The following is a 27,968-nucleotide window of genomic DNA, read 5'->3' as shown; positions in this document are numbered from 1 at the left end:
TAGATAGATAGATAGATAGATAGATAGGAACATGTACATAGATAGATAGATAGATAGATAGATAGATAGGAACATGTACCTAAAAAGGAATAGCTAGTGGAATTATTTAGATACTAGAAGCCCAGCGCACGAAACCATGTGCGAGCCACAAGTCACCACCAAGAGTCGCCCTGCCCTGCCGCTGGGAGCCGCCCACTGGGAGCCGCGAGCCGCCCGACTTTTCACAGCAGTACCTCCAGTCAGCACTGAGGACATTGGGCAAGCTGGAGGAGGAACATGTGGTGATCGTTCTAGTGAGAGACACTGCCTAGCCCGGACTGCTTTTCCAGCTCCACATTTGTGTCACAAAAGCAGTTATTTTAAAATCTGATCCACTGCCTCAGTCCTACCCCATTGGTTTGAATTTTCTGTGCTGGGAGCCTCGAACCGCCCCACCCCAGGGAGCCGGGAGCTGCCCCGCCCCACAGCCAGGAGCTGCTGCTCATGGGCAGGGGGTTGGGGGAGAAAGGACTGGGAGGTGCTCAATGCACCTCATGGTGACCGGTCCTTTGGTTGTTGCAGTCGTTAGGGACACTGGCTTTCTATATATATATATAGATTCCAAATTATGTCCTTTCATTTCTATTCCCATAGTGTTTTGCAATCTCTTCATATAAAAAATTCTGACTTCAAAAATATTCTCCCTGAACTTCCTATCAAGATGGAATAGTGGTTTTAAACTTAGTCTCATCTCATCAGCTCCAAATACATAATAATGACAGAAAAAAGAGAAAAGATAATTGGGGGAGGGGGAGTAAATATTTAGCTAGGCTTTAAAAAAAATACAATACAACGCGATTGGAAAATGGACAGAAGACTTGAAAAGACATTTCACCAAATAGGATATACAGATGGCAAATAAGCACATATAGAGATATTCAAAGGCATTAACCAATAGAGAAATGCAAATCACCATGAGATATCAGTACATATCTATCAGAATGACTAAAATAAAAAATACTGACGATAACAAGTTCTGAGGAAGTACAGCAACTGCAACTCTCATACATTATTAAGGGGATGCAAAATGGCACAGCCACTCAGGAAAGCAGTTTGGTAGTTTCTCAAAAATTTAAACATACACCTTACCATAGAACCCAGCAATCCCACTTCTAGATATTTGCCCTAGAGAAATGAAAACGTATGTTCACACAAAAACCTATAATCCAAGTGTATAGCAGTTCTGTTTAAAATCTCAAAAATAAAGAAAAAGGACCCAAATATTCCTTCAACTGATGAATGAATAAACTATGGTACATCTGTACAATGGCAAACTACTCAGCAAGAATAATTTTTAAAAGGAACTATTAACACATGCAATAACTTGGATGAATTTCAAAGACATTGTGCAAAATAAAAGGAGTCTCACAAAGGTTAAACACTGCATGATTCCATTGATAGAAAAATAAAACAACAGTGACAAAGAACAGATCAGTGGTTGACAAAGGTTATGGGCTGGGAGAGGTTGTGAATAAAATGAAATAGCACAAAGGAGGTTTTTGTGGTGAAATTGTTTTGTATCCTGACTGTGGTTATGGTTAAATAAATTCAAATATGTGTTAAATTCATAGAACTGTACTTCAAAAAAGTCAATTTTACTCAACATTAACTTATTTTTTAACAGTAATTTAAAAAATAAAATGAAAACATATACACACGTACATATTCATATCCTATATAATAAAAGCATAATATGCTAAGTGTCCAGTTGGCCGTTCAACCAATCAAAGCGTAATATGCTAATGATATGCTAAAGCCACTCAACTGCTCACTATGACGTGCACTGACCACCAGGGGGCAGACGCTCCGACTGGTAGGTTAACTTGCTGCTGGGGTCCGGCCATGGAGCCCTCCCGCAATCCCTCCCCGGCTGGCCAACCTCCCAAGTCCCTCCCTGGCGCCGACTGTGTACTGGTGGGGTCCCTCAGCCTGGCCTGCGCCCTCTCGCAATCCAGGACCCCTCAGGGGATGTCGGAGAGCCGATTTCGGCCCAATCCCGCAGGCCAGGCCGAGGGACCCCACTCATGCACGTATTCATGCACCGGGCCTCCAGTGTATAAATACATATGTATTACTATCCTATAGTCCAGAAATGAAATTAAAATGTAAAGTGTTGATCAGAGCTAAAGCTACAGACCTATTGAGATCTTTTGTACAGAAGAAAGCAGTAGCAGATAATCAGTCAGTTCATGTAGGGTATAAGGAAAGACCACAGCTAGACTCAGTGTTTGAACTTACACCTCAAACCACTAACATACTATCGCAACACAGCTAGCCTCTGGAAAGAATGTTGAGGGCAAAAAATAAAAATATTTTCAAATGACTACTAGGATTAAAGGTTTAAAGGAACTGCAGAGAAAGAGCCCAAAAACCAGCAAAGAAAAAAAAAATCCGTCCAGTTCTGACTTACTCAACTGCACATGGCAAAATTTCAAGAATGCCAGAAGAAGATGGCAACTGGGAAGCTAAAGATCTGGGCAGAGATTTCAGTAGCCAGTGTTGGGAAGATTGCAATTTAAGGCCTGTCAAGGTACCCTGGGCTTTATATTGAGACTTCAGAATGGACTGGGTTTAGGAATACAGGCTAGCCTAGAATAAGAGCAAAAGTGAAATTGATCAGCCCTAGCAAAACCTAAAACTAATCCTCCACAAGATGACAAAAGATGATTCACAAAACAGGCATTTAAACATTTGACATCAAAATGTCATTCCTGTTTTCTTGATTATCAAACTTCAAATACTTATTTTCCTATTGTATATTTAAAACAGCTGTTTCAGGTAAAGCCAGTTTATGTCTCAAAGTACCTAAGTATTCATAAAGCTCTTGCTGTGATCTCTACGAACAAACTACTTTACTTTCTATCCTTTCTCTTTCCTGTTCACTCTGACTTCAGTTAGTATAAGATTCAACTTAACATAACCTAACTCAACCTCATGAAATCTCATTAGTTCAGCTATACTGCTAAATCATTCATTTTCCCAATTCCAATCAGAGTAGATAAAATCCTTTTTATATACAAGAAGATAAGTAGATTGCAGGCCAGTCTATGTATTGGGCTTCTCTTGAATCAGGTGTTCCCTCCTAAAACAGCTATGGTTGGAAAGAATGATATAGAGATACAAAATGCACACCTGCCTGGGCATACCTTTTCTGCAGGGGCCAATAGTACAGAAACTGTTTCCCTTAGAAAGATATGTGGATGGAAAGGCAATTAACAACGTCTCTTTAAAGTCTAGGCTTAATGGCCAACAGAGTCACAAACATAATACTTGTGCTCTGCAACCTCCTTTATATCATTTAATATGTATTGACTACCAACTATGTGAATAATATTAAGCTATATGGCAAATAATTATATTAAAAGGCATCCTCACACTTAAGTGTGCAATAATATTTATATACATGAAAAATAATACAAGGTAGAAGGTGATTAAATACCAAAATGAACAGAAAATGTTGAAGTGGGAATTAAAAAAAGGTCTCAGTAATTTTAGACACTCATCACATAAAAATGCTTCAGTTATTACTTACTTGTTCATTAACAGAAAAATTAATGTTTATTGAAAGAGACTCAGGAGAAATCCCCAATACTAAGACAAACCCCAATTTTTGAGGATAAAAGCTCTATTTCAGAGGATTTTGTGTGGGCTTATCCCAAAATTGTATAATGATAATGTATTTGGTAATACACTCAATATAAAAATAAAATCCATATCTCTGTACATTCTTAGAAAAGAATGGTTAATTTTAAAAATAGGATATATTCATTTACTAATTCAATAAATATTTATTAAGCATTTACCATATGCCAGACACTGTGATAGATGCGAGGGAGGTAGAGTGAAAAACAATATAGACATCTACAAAATAGTCACTCCATTCCCCTACTGATAAACATTTATGAGTCCTGTATCAATATAGGGAAGATGAAAATTATTACTTGGTATTATTATAGAACTCAATATAATTTGGACAAATGTATACATATAAATAAATGTGTATATACATATATTTATTTATATTTGAAATAATACCATATGTGTACTATATTATTCTATGTAATCAACCATATGTTCATGATCTGCTACAGAGATTTTTATTTGTGACAATAAAGAAACATTAAGTGGAATAGGCCCCGGAATGCCTCAAGACCTTCCTACAATGGAGACTAAGGACCAATTTCTTTTTTCTTTATTTATTTTTTCTTTTTTTAATCCTCACCCAAGGATATTTTTCCATTGATATTTAGAGAGAGGGAAAGACAGAGAGAAATAATGGATATGTGAGAAACACATCGATTGGTTGCCTCCTGCACGTGCCCTGACCAGGGCCTGAGCCAGGAAAGAGCCTGCAACCAAGGTTAGAAGACCTCCTGGCTCAAAACCCTCCTCTTGAGTTTCCGGTTCATTGCTATCCACCAGGAAACTACATTCATTCTAATCAAGACTTGGAAGGGAAACAAGTTGGAACCCTCTTGGTAAAGACCCTACCTTGCCTTGCATACCACGGAGACTGCTGTTCAGACTGCAGAGCGAGGTTGGACCTATCACACACGGGTTAAGGGCGGACAGGCCTCAACTTGGGCCATACCAGGACATATCCCTTGAAATTAACACTAAAAACTGTGAGCTGTCTTAATAACCATCGTGTACTGGGTTCTATTTGCTTTAGGGATCTGGAAAATTGCAAGGACTTACAATGTGGGCTGGGGAAAGGTATACAATCCAGATTATACTTACCCAGTTAAATTATTGGTTATAGATAACTTGAATGACTTGGATATTTCAGCCTTTATGTCAAAAGATTGGCTAGTACTAGATTTAGGAGTAGAGGTCAGAGGACAAGACCCCTTAGGCCACTGCCACCACCATGCAAATAGAAGTAGGGTATGAGGGAGTGAATGCCTGGGTGGAATGGATTAACTATTCTGTACGCGCTCTAAATAAAAGTGAATGTTAGGCTTGCCAGCAGGAAGGCTAGAGGCCCAATTGGTCCCATTTCCATTCAGATGGACCTTAGACAGTAATGGGATGAAATGTGTGCTTGCCCTGTATCAGGAGGAAACCTCCTGGTGAAACGCCTCCTGTAAGACTTTCTCTCTGTTGTTCCCAACCAACATAGGTAAAGAGCAAAGATTCCCCAAAATTATCCAGCCCATTCTCCGATGTAAACTATACCTCCTGCCTCTCAAGGTAGAGGGGGAACAGTACTCCGAGTTTATGGGAAATTTACCCGGATGTGTAAATGGCAGAGCATCCTCAGCAGCTGCACTGTCGCTACCCCGTGCTGATGTCTGGTGGTGTTTGGGGGACCCTTACTTGTGGCCTTGCCCAGCAGTTGGAGCAGAACTTGCACTCTGATACAATTGGCTATCCCTTTCACAAGGTATAACCACAAAGGGTTATACCGTAAACCCTTTTCAATGGACAGACAGACTAGGAAGAAGAGAGAGAGTCCAGGGGGCTCCTTTGATCCCCATATATACCCAGATCCCATTGGGGTTCCAGGAGTGCCAAGGAGTTAATGCTGGGAATCAGATAGCACCAGGATTTGAGTCTGTACTGTTCTGGTGGTCAACTATTAATAAGAATGTAGACTGGATAAACTGTATTTATTATAATCAGCAGAGGTTTGTCAATTACACTAAAAACGCTATCAAGGGAATAGCTGAGCAGTTAAATACAACCAGCAGAATGACCTGGGAGAACCGGCTAGCTTTAGGTATGGTTCTAGCGGAGAAAGGGGAGTTTGTACATCACAGCTCCGGATGGGACCATCACTAAGGCCTTACAGGGATTAGCAACTCTGGCTAATGAGTTAGTGCCGGGTTCTTGTCCCAGCATCAAGAAGGGTTCAGGAATCTGGAGAAGGCTGTGCGTAGATGACATAGGAATCCAGAGACTAATAAAGAGTCCGGAGACGAGATATAATTTTAAAAGGCATTAGGGGTCAGAGGACCTTCAGCTAAAGGAACTGAAGACTCCCTCCTTGTCTAGGACCCTTGCTTTTATTAACACAATTTGTCCTAAGGTAAGGGGGAGATAATACACTTCAAAGGGTAAGGTTTCAAAGAGTACAGAAGCATTGTCAGTTTGGGGGAATTAGCCTACGGCTGTTCAGGTGTTTGGCCAGTAGGAGGCAATAACATGTAGATTAAGATGCCCTTTAACTGTCTGGCAGCCACAATCAGTTTCCTATTCAGGTTTGGGGAAATGCCTTTAGCCATTCCCAACAGGTGACTACATGTGTGACTCAACCCTGTTGAGTCCCCAAGTCTCATCAACCTTTTGATGAAACTCTTGAAATTATGACATGTTGGAATTGGTCCCCGGCAAGTTAGCTGGGAATTCTGGAATTGAGTATCCTTTCTCCAATCTACTAGAGCAATGGTTTGGGAAGTGGAAGGGAATGATGACATCTATATTCACATCCTTAATAATTGTGTTAGGTGTTATGACAGTAATAGGACATTGCATTATTCCATGTATGAGAGGCCTTATCCAAAGGTGAATTGAGACTGCATAACCAAACAAACCCCAGTAACATACCAGCAGAATAATCTCCTTCTCCTAGATACTGCAGAACATGAAAGTCAAAGACTGCTAGCTGAATTTGAAGAGTCAAATTATTAAAAAGGAGGAATTGTGAGTGAACCAGCGATCTTTTCTGTAAAAGAAAGGAGCTCGCTGCTATCTTAGGTTCCCCCATTTTTTATATGACCTTCAGACTCTCAGAGGGCTGCCATCTTAGGCTCCTTCTTACCCCTGCCCTTCCTCTGAATTAGCTAATAGTGCAATAATGGGAACCCGAGCTCTGAGCCTTGACCAATCAAGTCAGAGTACAGAGTGAGGGGCAGGGCGGACTCCGCATCAGAAAATAAAACCCCAGGAGACTTCCCTTGTGTGTGCTTTGCCCATGATTTCCAACTGGCATGCACCCTACTGCGCAGGAGTAAATTTGCCTTGCCAATCCAAAAAGAGATGAAAGAAAGAAGGAAAGGAAAGAAGGAAAGAAGGAAAGAAGGAAGGAAGGAAGGAAGGAAGGAAGGAAGGAAGGAAGGAAAGAAAGAAGGAAGGAAGAAAAGAAAGAAAGAAAGAAAGAAAGATAGATAGATTAAGTGCTTATGCTACCACAACCTTATTTTGTTTTCTGTTTTCTGTCTTTAAACGAGTGACTTATTTATCCTTCAACTTCTGAATCCACTATTATTCCAATATTTTAAATCTATATTAATATTACCTACCACATATTGGTTAAGAACTATTGAAACCTTTATAATGTTCCATATAGATAGATAGATAGATAGATAGATAGATATAGATATATAGATATAGATATAGATATTGTACTTTGTATTCTTGCATAACATTTTGCATTGGAAGTATCTATCACTTATCTATTCAACTCAGTGTGAATAAAATCCTTGAATATCCATTTTAACAGAATGAAGTGAGGTTATTAGGATCATTTCTAAAGTCTGTTCAGACACTAAAAGTCTATGATTCCCTAACTATATAAATGACAGTAAAAGAGCAAAACACAGGTAAAATCCAATAATCTACTGGGCCTGTACCTAATTTAAGACATCATTAAAGTCATGGTCCACTTGTTGCACTAGCCATTCTACAGAACCTAATCTTAATTTCATTTCTGTCCCCATTTCTGCCCTTGATTCTACACCATCCTGGTATAAATCATAATTCCATGTGATTTTTCAAACATTAAAAACCCAGAAAGTTCAGGAAAGTAAATTATCCTAAAAAGCAAGCTTTTAGATAGTCAAATATTTTTAATTTGTACTAAGTTATATCAACACCTCATAATCAAGATCAAATGAAATGATAGGGCTTTTTGAAGAACTTAAAACAAAAGGAAAATAAAGAAGCTAAGGAAATATTCATATTAAAAACCAAATAATACAGATTAATTGAAAAATTAACTACATGGAAACCATAAAGAACCAAATAGTGCAAGTATAGAAAAACAGACCACTGTACAGAATATACACTCTAGAAACAAATCCATCTGATTTAGGTACCCTAAAATCCAGAAGGAAAAGGATAGTTTTCTCAAAAAAAGATGCTGGATCAACTGGATATTCGCATGTTTGAAAAATAATTCTTAATCTTTCTCTACCTTACATTATTCACAGAAATTAATTTGAAATGCACCCTAGAACTGCAAGTAAAAGGAAAAGCAATAAAGCTTTTAGAAGAAAATTTTGAAAAATAGTTTCATGATCCTGCAGTAGGCAAAAGTTTTTTAAATAAGACACACATAAAAATACTAAATATAAAAAGAAAATGTAATAAATTGAGCATTAATATTAAGAATTTTTATTTAAGACACCATTAAGAGAGTGAAAAGATCAGCCACAAACTAAGAGATGATATTTGCCATACATATATCTCCAAAGTTCACCTATTCGGAATTATAAAAAAGTCCTACAAATCCCAAAGATAGCATATTTAAAAATATACTAAAAATTAAAATATTAAAAGGTATTCAACATCATTACTCATCTGGAAAATATAAATTAGAAACCACTACACATGGACCAGAATGGTTAAAATTTAAAAGACTGACAATATCGCCCAGCCGGCATGGCTCAGTGGTTAAGCGTCGACCTATGAACCAGGATATCACGGTTCAATTCCTGGTCAGGGAACATGCCTGGGTTTTGGGCTCAATTCCCAGTGTGGGGCATGCAGGAGGCAGCCGATCAATGATTCTCTCTCCCTCTCCCTTCCTCTCTGAAATAAATAAAAATAAATTTTTTTTAAAAAGACTGACAATACCAAATTTTGACAAGAATGTAGAGCAACTGAAATGCTGGTGGGGATAGAAGTACAACTTTTGGGGGAAGCAACAACCCAGCAATTCTACACCTAGAAATGAGATAATATATTCATCAAAAAATACATGGGAATATTCACAATAATAAAAAAAAAACCAGAAGCAATTCAAAAAACTAGAGGCATTAACAAAAGAATAAATAATGATCCATTCATTCAATGGAATACCACACAGCAATAGAGGGAATGAATAACTGCTATACACAACATGGATGAATATCATAAACATAATGAATGACAAAAGTCATTCTATTTATATAAAGTTCAGGAACACACTAACTTAATCCTTGAGGATAAAAGCAGAACAGTGATTACTTGGGGGTGGTAGAGGAAGTCCATACTGACTAGTACATGGTATGTAGGAAGATTCCAGAATGCTGGAAATGTTCTACATCTTGATCTGGGTGGTACTTACAAGGGTCTATACATATGAAAAGTTCATCATGTTGTACAATTAACATCTGTGCACTTTACTGCATGCATGTTATATCTCAAATTTAAAAACTGTTACAGCAGGTAATTCAAATGGATGTAAATTTTAATAAATATTCTTACTAGAGGATACACTGTAAATTTTTTTTTATTGTGCTATTTTTTTTAGAAGCTAAGGAAATATTCATATTAAAAACCAAATAATACAGATTAATTGAAAAATTAACTACATGGAAACCATAAAGAACCAAATAGTGCAAGTATAGAAAAACAGACCACTGTACAGAATATACACTCTAGAAACAAATCCATCTGATTTAGGTACCCTAAAATCCAGAAGGAAAAGGATAGTTTTCTCAAAAAAAGATGCTGGATCAACTGGATATTCGCATGTTTGAAAAATAATTCTTAATCTTTCTCTACCTTACATTATTCACAGAAATTAATTTGAAATGCACCCTAGAACTGCAAGTAAAAGGAAAAGCAATAAAGCTTTTAGAAGAAAATTTTGAAAAATAGTTTCATGATCCTGCAGTAGGCAAAAGTTTTTTAAATAAGACACACATAAAAATACTAAATATAAAAAGAAAATGTAATAAATTGAGCATTAATATTAAGAATTTTTATTTAAGACACCATTAAGAGAGTGAAAAGATCAGCCACAAACTAAGAGATGATATTTGCCATACATATATCTCCAAAGTTCACCTATTCGGAATTATAAAAAAGTCCTACAAATCCCAAAGATAGCATATTTAAAAATATACTAAAAATTAAAATATTAAAAGGTATTCAACATCATTACTCATCTGGAAAATATAAATTAGAAACCACTACACATGGACCAGAATGGTTAAAATTTAAAAGACTGACAATATCGCCCAGCCGGCATGGCTCAGTGGTTAAGCGTCGACCTATGAACCAGGATATCACGGTTCAATTCCTGGTCAGGGAACATGCCTGGGTTTTGGGCTCAATTCCCAGTGTGGGGCATGCAGGAGGCAGCCGATCAATGATTCTCTCTCCCTCTCCCTTCCTCTCTGAAATAAATAAAAATAAATTTTTTTTAAAAAGACTGACAATACCAAATTTTGACAAGAATGTAGAGCAACTGAAATGCTGGTGGGGATAGAAGTACAACTTTTGGGGGAAGCAACAACCCAGCAATTCTACACCTAGAAATGAGATAATATATTCATCAAAAAATACATGGGAATATTCACAATAATAAAAAAAAAACAGAAGCAATTCAAAAAACTAGAGGCATTAACAAAAGAATAAATAATGATCCATTCATTCAATGGAATACCACACAGCAATAGAGGGAATGAATAACTGCTATACACAACATGGATGAATATCATAAACATAATGAATGACAAAAGTCATTCTATTTATATAAAGTTCAGGAACACACTAACTTAATCCTTGAGGATAAAAGCAGAACAGTGATTACTTGGGGGTGGTAGAGGAAGTCCATACTGACTAGTACATGGTATGTAGGAAGATTCCAGAATGCTGGAAATGTTCTACATCTTGATCTGGGTGGTACTTACAAGGGTCTATACATATGAAAAGTTCATCATGTTGTACAATTAACATCTGTGCACTTTACTGCATGCATGTTATATCTCAAATTTAAAAACTGTTACAGCAGGTAATTCAAATGGATGTAAATTTTAATAAATATTCTTACTAGAGGATACACTGTAAATTTTTTTTTAAATGTCCAAAGACTAGGAATAAGGTGGCCCAAGTGTTAGCCCTAAGTCTATCATTTAGATGTGTAACCTTAAATAAATCACTTAGCTGGGTCTTAGTTTCTTTGCCTACTAGAGGGGGTTGGTACAGATAATCTTTAAAGTTCTTTCTATATCCAAATATTTGAGGCTTTGAGATAAACTGTTTCATTAAAAAATGAAATTCTAAAATTTCAAACTACCATATAGATACCTAATGCCTGAATGTGGCAAAACCAAGTTAGATCTTGTAATTCTAATGGAAAAAAAAAGTTAAAGTCAGATAAGTGCATGCTGCTATTTATCCTGAATTCCCAACATCTATATTTAAGCTCATCTACTTTAGCCTAGACATTCTGGTGCCACCCCTTCAGCAGCCAAAAAAACCTGACATCCAGATTACCTTTCCTTGTGTTTCTAAGGATGGGTTATTCATTCTTCCAGGCCCTGCTCAAACACTATCTTATTTAAAATACCATTCCTCCTACAGCCATTCAGTCAAAATTAATTGTTCCTTTCTCTGTACACCCACAGTATGCTGCCTGTACTTCCTTTATAGCTCTTATTTCATTCTGTATTATAGTTGCTTTCCTGTATACAAGTAGGCCCTTTCCAAAGGAAGGATATACCCACTCAGCCAGCCAGATCAGCCAAATCAACTCTGGAAAATCAGTAACCACAGAGTAAGATCACCTTCATATCTGATTCTATGTTAACGGTGGCAAAGTGAAATAGTAGACACTAAATGCTGCTGTTCCCTACTCAAATCAAGAAAAGATTACAATGAATATTCAAGATACTAAACTAATTCCAGCCCTTACTTTAGCCTACTCTCCAGCAGAACAATGAAACAGCCAAAGGCAGATAGCTGAAGAAAGAAGTAAATTAGGTCTACAATGGGGAAACAAATTATTTTATGTTCATATATAGATGGTTAAGGAGGAGGCAACTGAATTACTTGGGGGTTATATATTCAGCATCACTTTTCTGTTCATTGACCCTGCTCCTACAGGGTTAGTACAACATAACTTATATGCTCTGATCACAAATAATTGGTTCAGCACAAAGTTCTTCCTCAAAAAATTTTAGAGACACAACTGTAAAAATACAGTCAGTCCTTCTCTGAATGGCTAAAATGGGAAGATATAAACAATGCAGGAGCTGTCAATGGCAGTTTTTTCCATGTGGAAAGGCAGATCTAAGGTATGAGAAAATGAGGCTTACAGAATGAAGCAAATATAAGAAAATCCAGAAGACCTTCAAACCCTAAATCCAATATTCGTAGAGCCTAATCCCATATTTAGGTTTTGTGAGATAGACATCCCACTACCCTTATAATAAATTTCCCCTTTACTAAAGCTAATTCAATTTGAACTGTCACAATGAAAACAATCCTGTGATAAACTGTTACTTTGATGATCCCCAATTAACCATGCATCCTAGTATTCCTAGTCTCTTCCCACAATAGCTCTGGGCTGACCCTGTGACTATTTTGACCAATAGAATAATGGCAGAAGTGAAGCTGTGCCAATTTCAGATCTAAGCCTTAATTGGTCTGGCAGCTTCTGCTTCCGCACTATCACACTGCTTGCTCTTGGAATACTTCTTGGAACCCTGCCATCATACTCTGATGCTAATGAATCAGCCACGTGGAGAAACCCACATATAGGAGGACCAAGGCCCTGGACAATAGTTCTAGTCAAAATTCCATGTGACTGCAGCTATACCAGAACCCCAAACAATGCTACCTAAAGCAAAAACACTGAGTTAATTCACAGATATGTGAAAGAGATTAAGTTGTAGTTTTAAGCCACTAAATTTTGTGGTGGTTTATAATGTAAATTTTAACTGACATGAAAGTTCAATTCATATGCAGGTAACTTGGGATTATACTTTCCTAACATAAAACTGTGATCTGGAGCACAGATTAGACAAATCTGGCCGACCATCTGTTTTTGCAAGTAAAATTTTATTGGGACACATTTCATTTACATGTTGTCTATGACTGCTTTCATGCTATAAGGACAAAGCTGAGTACCTGTGACAGAAATCATATTGCCCAAAAAGCCTAAAATATTTACTATCTGACCCTTTATAGAAACAGTTTGGTAAACCCCATCATACAGTACTTGGCAAGTGTTTTAATATATAAATAACTTAACATGTAAACCTATTTTTACAGCCAATTCTTCACACTTAAAGGTCAACTCTATAATATTTACAGGCATATCTCATTGTATTGCACTTTGCCTTATTTGCTTCCAGATATTGAGGGGTATTTTTAAAATTGAAGGTAAGACTGCACCACAAAAAGATTACAATTCAAATGATGGCTAGCATTTTTTAGCAATAGGTATTTACTTAAATTAAGGTATGCACTTTGTTTGTTTTTTCCAATATAATATTAGTGCACACTTAATAAACTACAATATAGTGTAAACATAACTTTTATATGCACTGGGGAACCAAAAAATTCATGTAACTCACTTTACTATGGTCTTCACTTTATTGCAGTGGTCTGGAACCAAACCTGCAATATCTCCAAGATAAGCCTGTCATAGCTGTAGCTCAACACAATGCAAAGCATGTCAAATGGTACATACTTGTAATAGACTGGATGTTTGTACACCCCTCTCCAAAATTCCTATGTTGAAACCTGTTTTCCCAGTATCATGGTGTTTGGAAGTGGGGCTTTGGGAGGTGATAGTCATGAGAGCAAAGCCCCCACAGAGTTCCCTCCCCTCTTTCACCACGTGAGGAGACAGAGGAAAGACAGCTTCTACAGGAAGTGGGCACTCACTGGACAATGAATCTACTGGTACCTTGATCCTGGACTTCCCAACCTTTTATTAGCTACCCAGTATAGCACTTTGTAATAGCAACCCAAATGGACCAAGTCAATACTAAACTGGGCTATACTGTTTGTTAACAAGTCAGGCTATGGTCAGACTGATATATTAATCATTGACAGGAAAACAACCTAATAATAAAATCAGATCCTTAACTATTTAGCTACTTAAAAATTCCAACTATTGCCCTAACTGGTTTGGCTCAGTGGATAGAGCGTCAGCCTGCGGACTGAAAAGTCCCAGGTTCAATTCCGGCCAAGGGCATGTACCTTGGTTGTGGGCACATCCCCAGTAAGAGGTGTGCAGGAGGCAGCTGATTGATGTTTCTCTCTCATCAATGTTTCTCTCTCATCGATGTTTCTAACTCTTTATCCCTCTCCCTTCCTCTGTAAAAAAATCAATAAAATATATGAAAAAAAAATCCAACTATGGGGGTAGGGGTACTTCCATTTCAAGTTTCTCACATATTGGATATGACTCACTTCTGAATTGCATTAAGAATCAGAAAGGAGTAAGTGTTTCATTATGATGCATAATTGACAATTTTAAAAATTAATATTATTTCACAGATCCATCTGTAGAAGAAAATTGGAAAATCCAAGTCCAGTATTAACTTAATTCAATGATTTTCAAGCTTTCCTTCCAAAAATTATCTAAGGTAGGCATTGGTATTCCCCATTTCATGGATAGAAAAACTGAAGTTTAGAGAAGTTAAGTAACTCTAAAAACTTCACTTAGATATAAACTCAGGTAGTCTAATCTATTCTGAGTACAGTAAGTCCTCACTTAACATCATGGATAGGTTCTTGGAAACTATGATTTTAATGAAATGACATGTAACAAAATCAATTTTACCATAGGCTAATTGATATAAACAAAAATTAAGTTCCTACAGCATATTTCTGGTAACAAAAACATCATCAAACTTCTAAATAAAGACCAAAACCCTTCAAATGTTAAACAATTAAACAAATGTGAGTTATACGTACATACATTTAAGAAAGATTGATAAAAACAAGTAGATAATTATTTTCCAACCCGCTTCTTCCATTTCAGAATCTTAGGTGGCCAAAACCTGCCCCAGGAACTCAGGATGCAAGAAGGGAACCAACCCTGGACAGGATGCCATTCCATCACAGGGAGCATCAAACACATTCAGATTCACACAGACAGGGACAGTCTAGACACACCAATACACCTAATGTGCACATCTTAGTGATGTGGGAGGAAACTGGAGTACCCAGAGGAAACCCATGTGGACATGGGGAGATCTATAAACTCCACACATAGTGGCCCCAACCCAGAATTGATTTTTTTTATCATCAACGTTATAATAAAACAATGTTAAACAAAATGATGTTATTGGAGGACCTGCTGTATCTGTGTGAACCTAAAACATAATATTGTTCAATGAAGATATATATCTTATTTTTGCAATAGTTTTATTTTAAACACGTAACAGCAAAATAACAACTTTTTGGAAGAATACTAACTTTGCTTTCCAGATCTCTGGTATATTACCATAATTAAAATTTTAAAAGGTAATACCTCAAATACCTCTAAATCACTATTAGTCTTACAAGCCTGATTGTGTGAATCAGTTACTACCCTTACATGCATGTAATTATTCTAAATCTTAAGCATTTTGCAATTTGAACTCCTTGTAGCATGTGATATTGAATGAAATAAAATTGCACATATTATGCAGTGGAAGTAACAGCCATTTATTCCATTTATACTTGGTATAAATATCTGTCTTTTTCTAGCAATTTTTCCTGTTTGAAGGAAAGCATTTCAGATCAATAATTTTGCTGTCATTAATAGATTGTAGATAACATGAATATAAGCAATAAGAGAATGGTAAACATGAGGTATGTTCCTGAGACTGGGTTTAATAAAATTTGAGAGTTGAATGAGATTTTAGAGAGCATCTATTGTACTTTACTTTTTATGGATAATGATATCAAACTCCCACTGGAAAAATCCAAAATAGAAATTGATCTAGTGTTCTTTTCCCATAATAGTAGTAACAGAATCAAGATTGGTCTTTCTAGTCTTTGCTATAATAGATTTTCTGAGTATGATAATAATAGTTAGCCAATATTTTAATATAAAAAAGAAAAAGAGGGGTGAGTGGGGGTGAGAGATTAATCAGGTAACTTATATGCATACTAGAGGCCTGATGCATGAGATCCCTGCAAGAGTAGGCCTTCCTTCCCCTGGCTGCCAGCACTGGCTTCCCTCCGGCCGCCAGCAGGCACCCAGGACCCGGGCTTCCCTCCGGCCCCAGCTTCATCCGGAAGGATTTCCGGAATGATGTCTGGTCTAATTAGCATATTACCCTTTTATTGTTTTAGATAATTATATAGACTTATTCCACACAAGGGCTGTTCAGTTAATTTTTTTCTTTGCCTAATCATGCTTGAAAAATTATAATACCTTTTGGACAATTATTTCATACTAGAGGCCCAGTGCACAAAATTTGTGCACTGGGGGTAGTGGTTGTCCCTCAGCCCAGCCTGCACCCTCTCCAATCTGGGACCCCTCAGGGGATGTCCGACTGCCAGTTTAAACTGGCAGTCAGACATCCCTCTCACAATCCAGGACTCCTGGCTCCCAACCGCTCACCAGCCTGCCTGCCAGCCTGATCACCCCCTAACCACTCCCCTGCCAGCCTGATCAATGCCTAACTGCTCCCATGCCGGCCCAATTGCCCCCAACTGCCCTCCCCTGTTGGCCCGATTGCCCCCAACTGCCCTCCCCTGCAGGCCTGGTTGCCCCCAACTGCCCTCCCCTGCAGGACTGGTCACCCCCAACTACCCTCCCCCACTGGCCTGATTGCTCCCAAATGCCCTCCCCTGCCAGCCCTCTTGTGGCAGCCATCTTTGAGCACATGGGGGCAGCCATCTTGTGCAAGGGTGTGATGGTCAATTTGCATATTACCTCTTTATTATATAGGATATGCATAGCCCATGGACACAGACAACAGTGTGCTGAAGGGCAGGTGTGGGTAGAGAGGATCAATGAATTGGGGGACAGGGGGTTAAAAAGAAAGAAAAAAACAGATGGTGAGTGATTAGGAAAAATATATATATATGTTTTTTTTATTGACTGAGGGGGAGGAAAGGAAGATATAATGTCTGATTCCATATGTGCAAATTCAAATATATACTTATATACAGAAGAATAAACAAAAACAAAAATCTTAAAAGTGGTTAACACTAGAGAGACTGGGGAAGTAAGGTGGTAGGGATTCATTTCACACTTTATCTTTCTGTAGTGTTACATTTTTTACAATGCACAAATACACTCTAGTAAGTCTTTAAAAATATGACTTAAGAATTCAGGAGTTTTTCTACTTGCAAATGAATTCAAAAGTAACTCCTATTGTATAGATATTAATTTTATCAAAGCATAATTTTTTAAATTTGCATTAGAATCAAAATGCTTAGTATTGACTCTTAAGTGGAAGGGGAAAAGTAATCACTTAAATGATGCATCCTTTTTTATGTCTGAAAATATTTATTCAATTTCTTGTTTCCAAGATATTCAAACATTCTTAACCTTGAATTAGACTTTAAAGATTAAACAGTAAGTCCATACTTTTTTTTATCTTTTTTTTTATTGATTTCAGAGAGGAAGGGAGAAGGAGAGAGAGAGAAAAACATCATTGATGAGAATCATTGATTGGCAGCCTCCTGAATGCCCCACACTGGAGATCGAATCTGCAACCCGGGCATATGCCCTTGACTAGAATTGAACCCGGGACTCTTCAGTCTGCAGGCCAACGCTCTATCCACTAAGCCAAACCAGCTAGGACAAGTATACTTTTTTCTTAATGTTCTTTTAAAAAAAAGAACTTATCAGTACTTAGAGAATGAAAGGAAACATTCCATTTATACTTGGCACTCATACTGTACTTGCTCTCTTACTTTTCATAAGTTTCTGCATTTTTATTAACATTTTCTGCATCAGGAAGATCCAATTAACTCTGATCCTGAAATCTCAAAGTACAAAAAAATAATTAAATAAATAATAACCCATTTATCCACTGATGCCCCCAACCCAAAAGTGAAAATACTTATTCTTTAGACCTCGCTTCAAGTCTAACTGAAGGTGATATCTACCATATGTAATTCTTAGCAAGGTAGTGTATGTGCTTCTTCCGATGGCTATTGCAGATTATAAACTAGAAGGGGAAGGGCAAGCATATAAAGTCACAACTGAAAAGCAAATACAGTACAGAACCATACTACCCCACTTCATAATAAGAGATATTCAAAATAAAATATAGAAATATAATTATTGAGAGTACAGTCAGACTTGTGCTTGAATTCTGGCACTGCCACTGGTATGAACCTGAACAAGTCACTTAGCTTCTCCACTTCTCAGGCAGCGTAAGAGGAAGGATTGAATAACATATGCAAAGTGTTAGAACAAATAGAATACATTTATACCATATATAGGCCCAATACATGTTACCTATACTTAGTTATACCTGTTTGAACAGAAATAATTATATTATGTTCATTAAAGATTTTCTATCTTAGAAAGAAGGAAATGTGTAATGGTTTAAAAATTTCTTGTCAAAAGCGGCTTGAAAATTACTTTGGTGCTTATACTTAACTGCATCAAAAATAAAAGAGCCTGGCCCAGTGTGGCTCAGTGGTTGAGCATCGACCTAAGAACCAGGAGGTCACGGTTCGATTCCCGGTCAGAGCACATGTCCGGGTTGTGGGCTCGATCCCCAGGAGGCAGTCTCTCTCATCATTGATGTTTCTTTCTCTATCTGCTTCTTCCCTTCTCTCTGAAATCAATACAAATATATTTTTTAAAAATAAAAATAATAAAAGATAAAAGTACTTTATTCCTTGAAATGCAACATAAATTAAGCATGTATTTGTCAATATCCAACCTAATTAAATATTGTGTTCATGTTAGCTCCATGAACATAAGGTCTTGTGTCTCTTATTCACTATTGTATCCCTCACTTAAGCACATAACCTGGCACACAGTAGGTGCTGAATATTAAATAAAGTATTTCCTTCCTCTCAATAACCATATAAGGTAAGCATAATTCCCCCATTCAAAGCTAAGGATAAACAGGTAAACTATAATTAAGTGTCTTGAAAGTGACAGAAGAGGTACAACTTTTGACTCCTATTTTATGGTGTTTTGCTATTTTGACCATCACAGTTAACCTTCCAAATAAATAATAGCATTTTTAAAATTCCTTTTACCTATAATTTAAAATTTTCATTTTTTAAGATAACATTTTTGGGGGTGGGGCGGGCTAGAAGGGGTCAAAGAAGAAAAACAGGGACATCTAATACTTTCAACAATAAAGATAATTTAAAATTTTCATTTGTTAAGATAACATTTTTGGGGGTGGGGCGGGCTAGAAGGGGTCAAAGAAGAAAAACAGGGACATCTAATACTTTCAACAATAAAGATAATTTAAAATTTTCATTTGTTAAGATAACATTTTTGGGGGTGGGGCGGGCTAGAAGGGGTCAAAGAAGAAAAACAGGGACATCTAATACTTTCAACAATAAAGATAATTTAAAATTTTCATTTGTTAAGATAACATTTTTGGGGGTGGGGCGGGCTAGAAGGGGTCAAAGAAGAAAAACAGGGACATCTAATACTTTCAACAATAAAGATAATTTAAAATTTTCATTTGTTAAGATAACATTTTTGGGGGTGGGGCGGGCTAGAAGGGGTCAAAGAAGAAAAACAGGGACATCTAATACTTTCAACAATAAAGATAATTTAAAATTTTCATTTGTTAAGATAACATTTTTGGGGGTGGGGCGGGCTAGAAGGGGTCAAAGAAGAAAAACAGGGACATCTAATACTTTCAACAATAAAGATAATTTAAAATTTTCATTTGTTAAGATAACATTTTTGGGGGTGGGGCGGGCTAGAAGGGGTCAAAGAAGAAAAACAGGGACATCTAATACTTTCAACAATAAAGATAATTTAAAATTTTCATTTGTTAAGATAACATTTTTGGGGGTGGGGCGGGCTAGAAGGGGTCAAAGAAGAAAAACAGGGACATCTAATACTTTCAACAATAAAGATAATTTAAAATTTTCATTTGTTAAGATAACATTTTTGGGGGTGGGGCGGGCTAGAAGGGGTCAAAGAAGAAAAACAGGGACATCTAATACTTTCAACAATAAAGATAATTTAAAATTTTCATTTGTTAAGATAACATTTTTGGGGGTGGGGCGGGCTAGAAGGGGTCAAAGAAGAAAAACAGGGACATCTAATACTTTCAACAATAAAGATAATTTAAAATTTTCATTTGTTAAGATAACATTTTTGGGGGTGGGGCGGGCTAGAAGGGGTCAAAGAAGAAAAACAGGGACATCTAATACTTTCAACAATAAAGATAATTTAAAATTTTCATTTGTTAAGATAACATTTTTGGGGGTGGGGCGGGCTAGAAGGGGTCAAAGAAGAAAAACAGGGACATCTAATACTTTCAACAATAAAGATAATTTAAAATTTTCATTTGTTAAGATAACATTTTTGGGGGTGGGGCGGGCTAGAAGGGGTCAAAGAAGAAAAACAGGGACATCTAATACTTTCAACAATAAAGATAATTTAAAATTTTCATTTGTTAAGATAACATTTTTGGGGGTGGGGCGGGCTAGAAGGGGTCAAAGAAGAAAAACAGGGACATCTAATACTTTCAACAATAAAGATAATTTAAAATTTTCATTTGTTAAGATAACATTTTTGGGGGTGGGGCGGGCTAGAAGGGGTCAAAGAAGAAAAACAGGGACATCTAATACTTTCAACAATAAAGATAATTTAAAATTTTCATTTGTTAAGATAACATTTTTGGGGGTGGGGCGGGCTAGAAGGGGTCAAAGAAGAAAAACAGGGACATCTAATACTTTCAACAATAAAGATAATTTAAAATTTTCATTTGTTAAGATAACATTTTTGGGGGTGGGGCGGGCTAGAAGGGGTCAAAGAAGAAAAACAGGGACATCTAATACTTTCAACAATAAAGATAATTTAAAATTTTCATTTGTTAAGATAACATTTTTGGGGGTGGGGCGGGCTAGAAGGGGTCAAAGAAGAAAAACAGGGACATCTAATACTTTCAACAATAAAGATAATTTAAAATTTTCATTTGTTAAGATAACATTTTTGGGGGTGGGGCGGGCTAGAAGGGGTCAAAGAAGAAAAACAGGGACATCTAATACTTTCAACAATAAAGATAATTTAAAATTTTTAGTAAATGATAAAATAAAATAAAACACATAGATAAATAAATACATAAATAAATATTACCCTAAAATAATCCTCATACAGACTATGACTATCAACTAAGAGGTACTATGTTAGATTTGATAGTATAAAATGTCTCAAATACACATTATTATAAAATGTCTCAAATACACATTATTAATCACCCTATTAACAGTTATATTAAACATCTCCTATGCAACTACTTCATTACTAGGTGCTATGGTGAAAGGGCACAAAAGAAGTAAAGAACAGATCACCTGTTTGAAGAACTTTAAAATCTATTTTAAATAAGATGTTTGTACATGAAGCTGTTAGCAAATTGCCCCAAAGGAACATACAAAAAGAAAAGGAAGATTACCGAACATATACTCCAACATAGACATACATGGTAGGCATTTTCACATACATTATCTCAGTTATTTCTTAAAACTCTGTGAAGTAAGTATTGCCAGCTTCATTTTGGAGAAAGAAACTGGAATTCAGAGAGGTTAAATGACTTCCCACTATCAAGGGCAAACCAGAGTGTGAAATCCAAGTCTGTTTGACTCCAAAGTTCTTTTTAAAAAAAAAACAACAAACTGCATCTTGCAGCCTCCCACATGATTGCAGGGTACAGACAACAATTTATAAACACAAAGAAAGAAAACAAAGAAAGACATCATTGTAGAGAAAAGATTTTGCTGAGGAAGTGAGGTTTGAGCTGAATTTGAAATAAAATGTAAGACCGAAACTACTGGTACAGAAAAAGGGTTAATACAAAAATTTCTAAATTGAAGAAAATCTAAATACTTTTCCTTAGTTTATACTGACAGCACCTGATCTCTGAAACATTTATCTTTTCGTCCATTTCTTATTTTCTTGCATCTTTATGTATAATTTACCTCTCCCCCATAACAATTTCCATTGTAAAGACAAAAAAAAATTAACTAAGCATGATATTCTATATATCTCCTTCCAGCTGGCCAAGATGCTAAAGGATAGAAACATATATTGTCCCAGAGCGTAAAGTAATCTCAGAGAATGATTCCTTCGTATTAATGGTGAGAAAAGTTGAGAAAGAGTTAAGTAATATTGTTCAAGGTTATAGAAAGTTTACTGGCCAGATTATCATTAGAAAGTGAGTCTTCTAGTGTTGTGTGACCCAGTGTTCCTTAAATGTTCTGTGTGTGTGTGTGTGTGTGTGTGTGTGTGTGTGTGTGCGTGCCAAAGTATCAAAAACAAAAGAATGATGAAGTCTGGAGTTATATAATGGGCTCACTTGAACTGTCTTTGAAGTTCCAGATTTTATCTTAAAAGCTCATGCATTCTACACTCAGTACCTAATTTACTCATGCTTATCTAATATTAAAGTGGTTTAAATTACAGTCTCAAGTAAAATATACTTCAAAAATTATGTTTGGTTTTATTAATCAATGTCACCACAATAAGTTTCCTTTTTAAAAAAATTAAAAATAACACTTAAAAAGAATTATTATGTTTGTTCCCACCGTTTAGAATCTAAGGATTAGAAAGAATCCTTAGAGTATCCCTGAACACAGTATCATGTACCTCAATTTGAGAAGCAGGACACAAATTGTGTAATGCTCCATTCACCAGATCTCATTTCCTTGCTCCTTTATTTTTCAAATTAGTAAATTTTTAAAGTACAGTAAATTTCATTCTTTCAAAATGTATAGTTACTGGCAAAACAACTGTAAAAATTGTTGGGACTGTTTATTTAATTACAAAAGTTTCAAGAAGTCCTACTTGTTTAGTTAAAATTAATTAAATACAAATTCACTTATGAACTCACTAAGCAACCTGAACAGAATTTCTACGTGACAATACTTAGATATTTGCTTTTTGGGAGGTCATTCAAAAATTAAGTAAGAATTGCATGCTATTCATATTAACTACAGTCTCAATTACTTTTAAGCAGTTTAAATAATCTTTTCTTCGTCCTAATTTATCTTCTCTTCCCAGATGTGAAAAAAGAAATCCCTGTGGTTTCATTATTTTCTTTTTAGTATTGTTTTAACACCTCAAATCCCAAATATGCTATGTTGTTCTTCAATCCTATTTCCAGGAGCAAAGCACAGATTTTACCTGTTTTACTCAGTTTCAAAAAAAGCATCCAATTCAACTTACCAATGAATCTATCATCTATAAGAGTAAAAATGGACTCATAGTCATTTCCTCCTCAATAACATATTGCTGATTCTCCACCATATATCTCAGTTAAAGTGAAAGTCAAATATGTTTTTAATATAGTTAAAACTCTTAATGTGTAACAATCTATGTACCCATCTATAATAATAAAAGCGTAATATGCTAATTAGACCAGACATCCTTCTGGACGACCTTCCAGACAAAGCCGGGGCTGCGAGGGAAGCCTGGTCCCGGGTGCCAGAGGGAAGCCGGTGCTGGCAGCTGGGGAAAGGAAGACCAACTCTTGCACGAATTTCGTGCATCAGGCCTCTAGTAGTTTATAAAGTCTTTGGCCAGTGATGATAGTGTTGATTTAATGATTTTCTACTTTAACTAAAATTTTAATTCTCTAATATATTGCTTCCAATCCAAAATTCATGAAAGAACAACCTAGTTTAAGAAATAGGCTTCCTTTTAACAAAAGTCATATAGATCAATGTTGATATGTCTGCCAGAATACACAATTCCATTTGGTAGGATTTAGATTTTGTTTGCAATAGTAATTTGGCTACTTAAAAATAAAGATATATTTAGATATCCTCATCAATAAATGGGCTTTTCAAAATACAACACAGATAGTTATAATGCACAGGTATAAGCTTAAGGAACACAATAAAATAAATGCTTGAACAAGTCCAGAGTTACATGATTATCATCTCCTTGACTTAGAATTTGGTTTTTTAATATTTTGAATGGCTGAAATACTCCCTACAAGTAACTAATATTTTAGGTGTTCTAGTTTACAATTAGTCTTTTATCTCTATTGTCTAGTCATATCTTGTTCTAATAACTCTTACTGATTATAAATCTACAGCTTAGCCCAATAAAAATGTATGTTACTAGAGAAAAAGTATTAGTTTTTAAAATGCCCTTTGCTAAATATTTGCATCACTTCTCATCCACGCCACTGTTAGTGAAAATTCAGGTAATGAATTATCATCTTTAGCTAAGTGCTTTGATAGCAAACATTAGCAGTGGCTAGCTAATACGATATTAAATACCCAATGGAACATAATCTGTCTCATTCTATATTAACCACACACATATTCATTATTTTCCTGATATTGCAGAGAAACTTTTGTAGCAGAACTAGTATGCTCCCTTGATAAACAGCTTCATTAGAAATAGAAAAAATTAGGTGAAAAGTGACACATTTAAAATATAGTTACCCTTGTATGTAATTATTAAGACTCACTGTAAGTACTAGTATAATTACTACTATAGCTACCAAAAAAAAAAATCCTACATCTGCCCCACATCTTCTTTCAGTTTTGAAAAAGCAGATACTTGTTTGTTTTCCTCATGCTATTCATCCATCCTATAATCTTTTATCTCTGTTATAAACAACAATAGAAGTAGAGAACATTAGAAACAGATATATTGAAAACTAGGTCTTATGTCACCAAAGACCTATAATACTTTATTTATAGCAAATCATCATAAGATAGTTATTGACAACAATATTGTTCCTAGAGATGGTCAATAATGTTCAACATAAAATGTTTCCATGATAACCTATTTTATATACAGAAATGTTCCCAATTTTTCTGATAAAAATTAATTAATATAGCTAAAATATCCATTTATATTATTATCATCTGATTTCCAAGCCCTAAATAATTCAAAATATCAAGTAAAAAAGAAATGCCTTTACTAAATATTTTCCTTCCCACCACTATATTTTTAAAATTCTAATAGTTAATTCATTTGATGAGACATTTCAATAGAATGTATACTATAGTTGTCAAATTCATAGCTGAGCTGAAGATTACAAAAACATCTAGAAGATGAAAAGTTTCATGGTACAAATATTATCTTGCAATAGAAAATTTAAAATGTCACACAAAAATTAAAAATTTAGAAATTACAATACAGTTTCACAACAATACTACCACATGTGTGCTTGGGTAGACAATACTTTCTACTACCTCTGTAAAACAGATTTAGACCATGGGGGCCATGGGGACAATGCTCTACCAACTGAGCTACCCGACCAGGGCAACATTTTCATTTATAACATTGCCACTGAGAATACATAAAATCCCTATTATGAACCATGCAGAGGATATTTTATAAAATAAGTCCTTCACCTTTAAAGAGAGCTGCAAATTAAAACTCATAAAATCAGTTTTAAATATGGTATCTGAACTCAGTGTTCTTAAGTATAAAATCATAGTGCTTAAGTCCAGTAAAGAGTAATTTCACACAGTAAAACTGCAACATTTGAAGTTCTACAAGACACAAAAACTGCACAACATAGCTTTATTATTATAGGGGGTTTTTTTGCACAATATAACATGGAATATCAAGAACATAAATATTAAGCTGTTTGTAATAAAATCCACTACTTGCAGACTGAAGGCTGGTGCCCTTTCATCTGATTCTTCTCCATGTTTCCAGGCTCCATCATAGTAGACAATATTCATATTAATAACTTTTCAAGTAAAAACCTCAGAGTTATTTCTGACTTCAAAAATCCATTATTACCCTCTGTTACCACTTCTCCCAAATCTGCAACTTCTACTTCTTTCCTTCAGCTACATCCTTATTCCTGACCCTAGACTTTTCCCCTAAACTACATGTAACAGTGTCTCCAGATTCTCTTTAATCCCACTGCAAAGTTCTCTTCTCTCCTTGACATTCTGCCTATGCCCCATACCTATTCCACCTAGGCTTCTCATATTCTGCTCAAGAGCCTCATCCTCACCAACCAACATTTTCTTATTTATTTGGTTTGTATTTTAGAGAGAAAGAGAAGAAGGAGGGAGGGAGGGGAGGGGAAGGGAGAGAGAGAGAGAGGTGTTGTTCCACTTATTTATTCATTCATTGGTTGAGTCCTGTATGTGCCCTGATGGGAGATCAAACCCCCAACTTTGGCATATGGGGACCATGCTCTAACCAATTGAGATACCTGGCCAGGGCAACATTTTCATTTATAAGGTTGCCACTGAGTTTCAACTACCCTTAAAAATGTCAGTTTCTACTTAACCTCTGGTAAATGTATTAAATTCTGCCTACAGGTAATCACATTTGCTCCTAATCCATCTGAATATGGGATTCCTTTTACATTTAGCCCTCCTATGCACAGGTAATTTATTTAGACAATTTTAGCAAAATAATTACATACATTGTTAGTGGTTTGCATATCAATCTTAGTCCTATTGTACTGTAGGGATATGGATAAGGGCCAAATCTTTCAAAGTATTCTGTACAACTATGTCACTTGACCCAAGTAAAATGATTTGATAAGTAAAACTATTAGGGAAAGCTTAAATAAACAATTTTTAAAAAAATCTCTATGACTTAACTTTAAAACATCTATGACCTTTCATTTCCATGGTCAGTTGACATACTTTGGAATTTATTAAGCTTCACTCTTACTACTCTACTAATTTTCAAAACATGGCTAGAATTTAAAGTGCAAGTTGATATAGAGTATACACTTTTACACCCCGCGATTAGATTCTTTGAAAATCAGCAATGTGAACTCTAACAATTCTAAGATATAACTGTATCTTTGCATATGGCAAGTTTCAGCACCAAAAAGGGAGGACAGCTCATCTTCTGATTTAGGGGGATTCCCTTCCCAGCAATAGGTTTAGACCAGTTTCTCCACCCAAGAGGCTATTAGGAAAATTCAATAAATCACCATTAACATCTAGAAAGAAAACCAGGAAAAGGCAATCCATTTGCGCAAAAGAGTGTAAAGAGTGTCATGGATATCTCCTTGTCATAAAACTCAGCAGTTCAATTAAGCTTTGCACTCAGTATCTACCGAGAGAGATTTTTTTTTAACCTAATAATAAAAGCAAGTCTCATTCAATTTAGTCCCTCCTCGAGCACCGTCTCAACCTGTCAATATTTGACAAGGGAAAAAAATTAAAAAGAATCGGGGAGGCGGGGGGCGGGGGGGACACACACACACGAGGATTCCTGTCTACATCACTCCTTTTTCCGAAATCACAACAGTAAATCTTGGATTTCCTTCACTCCCGACTAAGCCCTCAGATTCTAAATATAGTTCTTTAACCCCCGCCTGGCCACGCAATTACACAGAAGCCTGGCCAACTACAGAGCCACAGCAGAAACCCCTACAAATTGGCTGGCTCTTCATCTCGGAAGTCGTGCCCTGCAGCAACGGAGGGAGATTACCCAAATACAGCGCAACGGAGTCAGACGTGCAGGGCACACACGGTTTCTGCGAGGGAGGGAAGCGCGACCCGGGAAAAGTGTGCTCCTCACCAGCTTCGGGACCATGGGGGGTGGGGGGGGAGGTCCCAGAAGGGAGGAGGACCGAGGAGCCCAAGTGGAGGAATCCTCTCTCCAGTGAAGGGGGCTGGATCCCCAGCCGCAGGCTCAGCCGGTCCCTCTACACCTTTACTCTAAGGAAACCAAGAGGCGGGCAGAGGGCCCTCGGCTCAGGAAGGCGGAATACAGACACTTTCCGAGGTCTGGGTGCAAGCCGACCCCCCACCTCTCGGGGGAGACTAGGGGTGTCCCATGGTGGCGGAGGGGATGCCCGGCTCTCGAGGGGCAGAGTTCCGCCTCTTGAACACCCAAGTCGTGCCCGGCCCGTGCCTCCGGCGAGCACTGCACG

At 36.5% G+C, this 27,968-nt stretch overlaps 1 protein-coding gene across 13 annotated transcripts in view; it reads right to left on the bottom strand.

Moving 5' to 3' along the window:
* The window catches only part of GPHN (gephyrin), a 445,634-nt gene that overhangs the window by 417,154 nt on the left and 512 nt on the right, over positions 1 to 27,968 (bottom strand). The window lies entirely within an intron of this gene.

This window comes from Myotis brandtii, unplaced genomic scaffold, assembly GCF_000412655.1.
Source record: "Myotis brandtii unplaced genomic scaffold, ASM41265v1 scaffold536, whole genome shotgun sequence".
Taxonomy (NCBI): Eukaryota; Metazoa; Chordata; class Mammalia; order Chiroptera; family Vespertilionidae; genus Myotis; species Myotis brandtii.
This window is presented reverse-complemented; position numbering and strand designations above follow the sequence as displayed.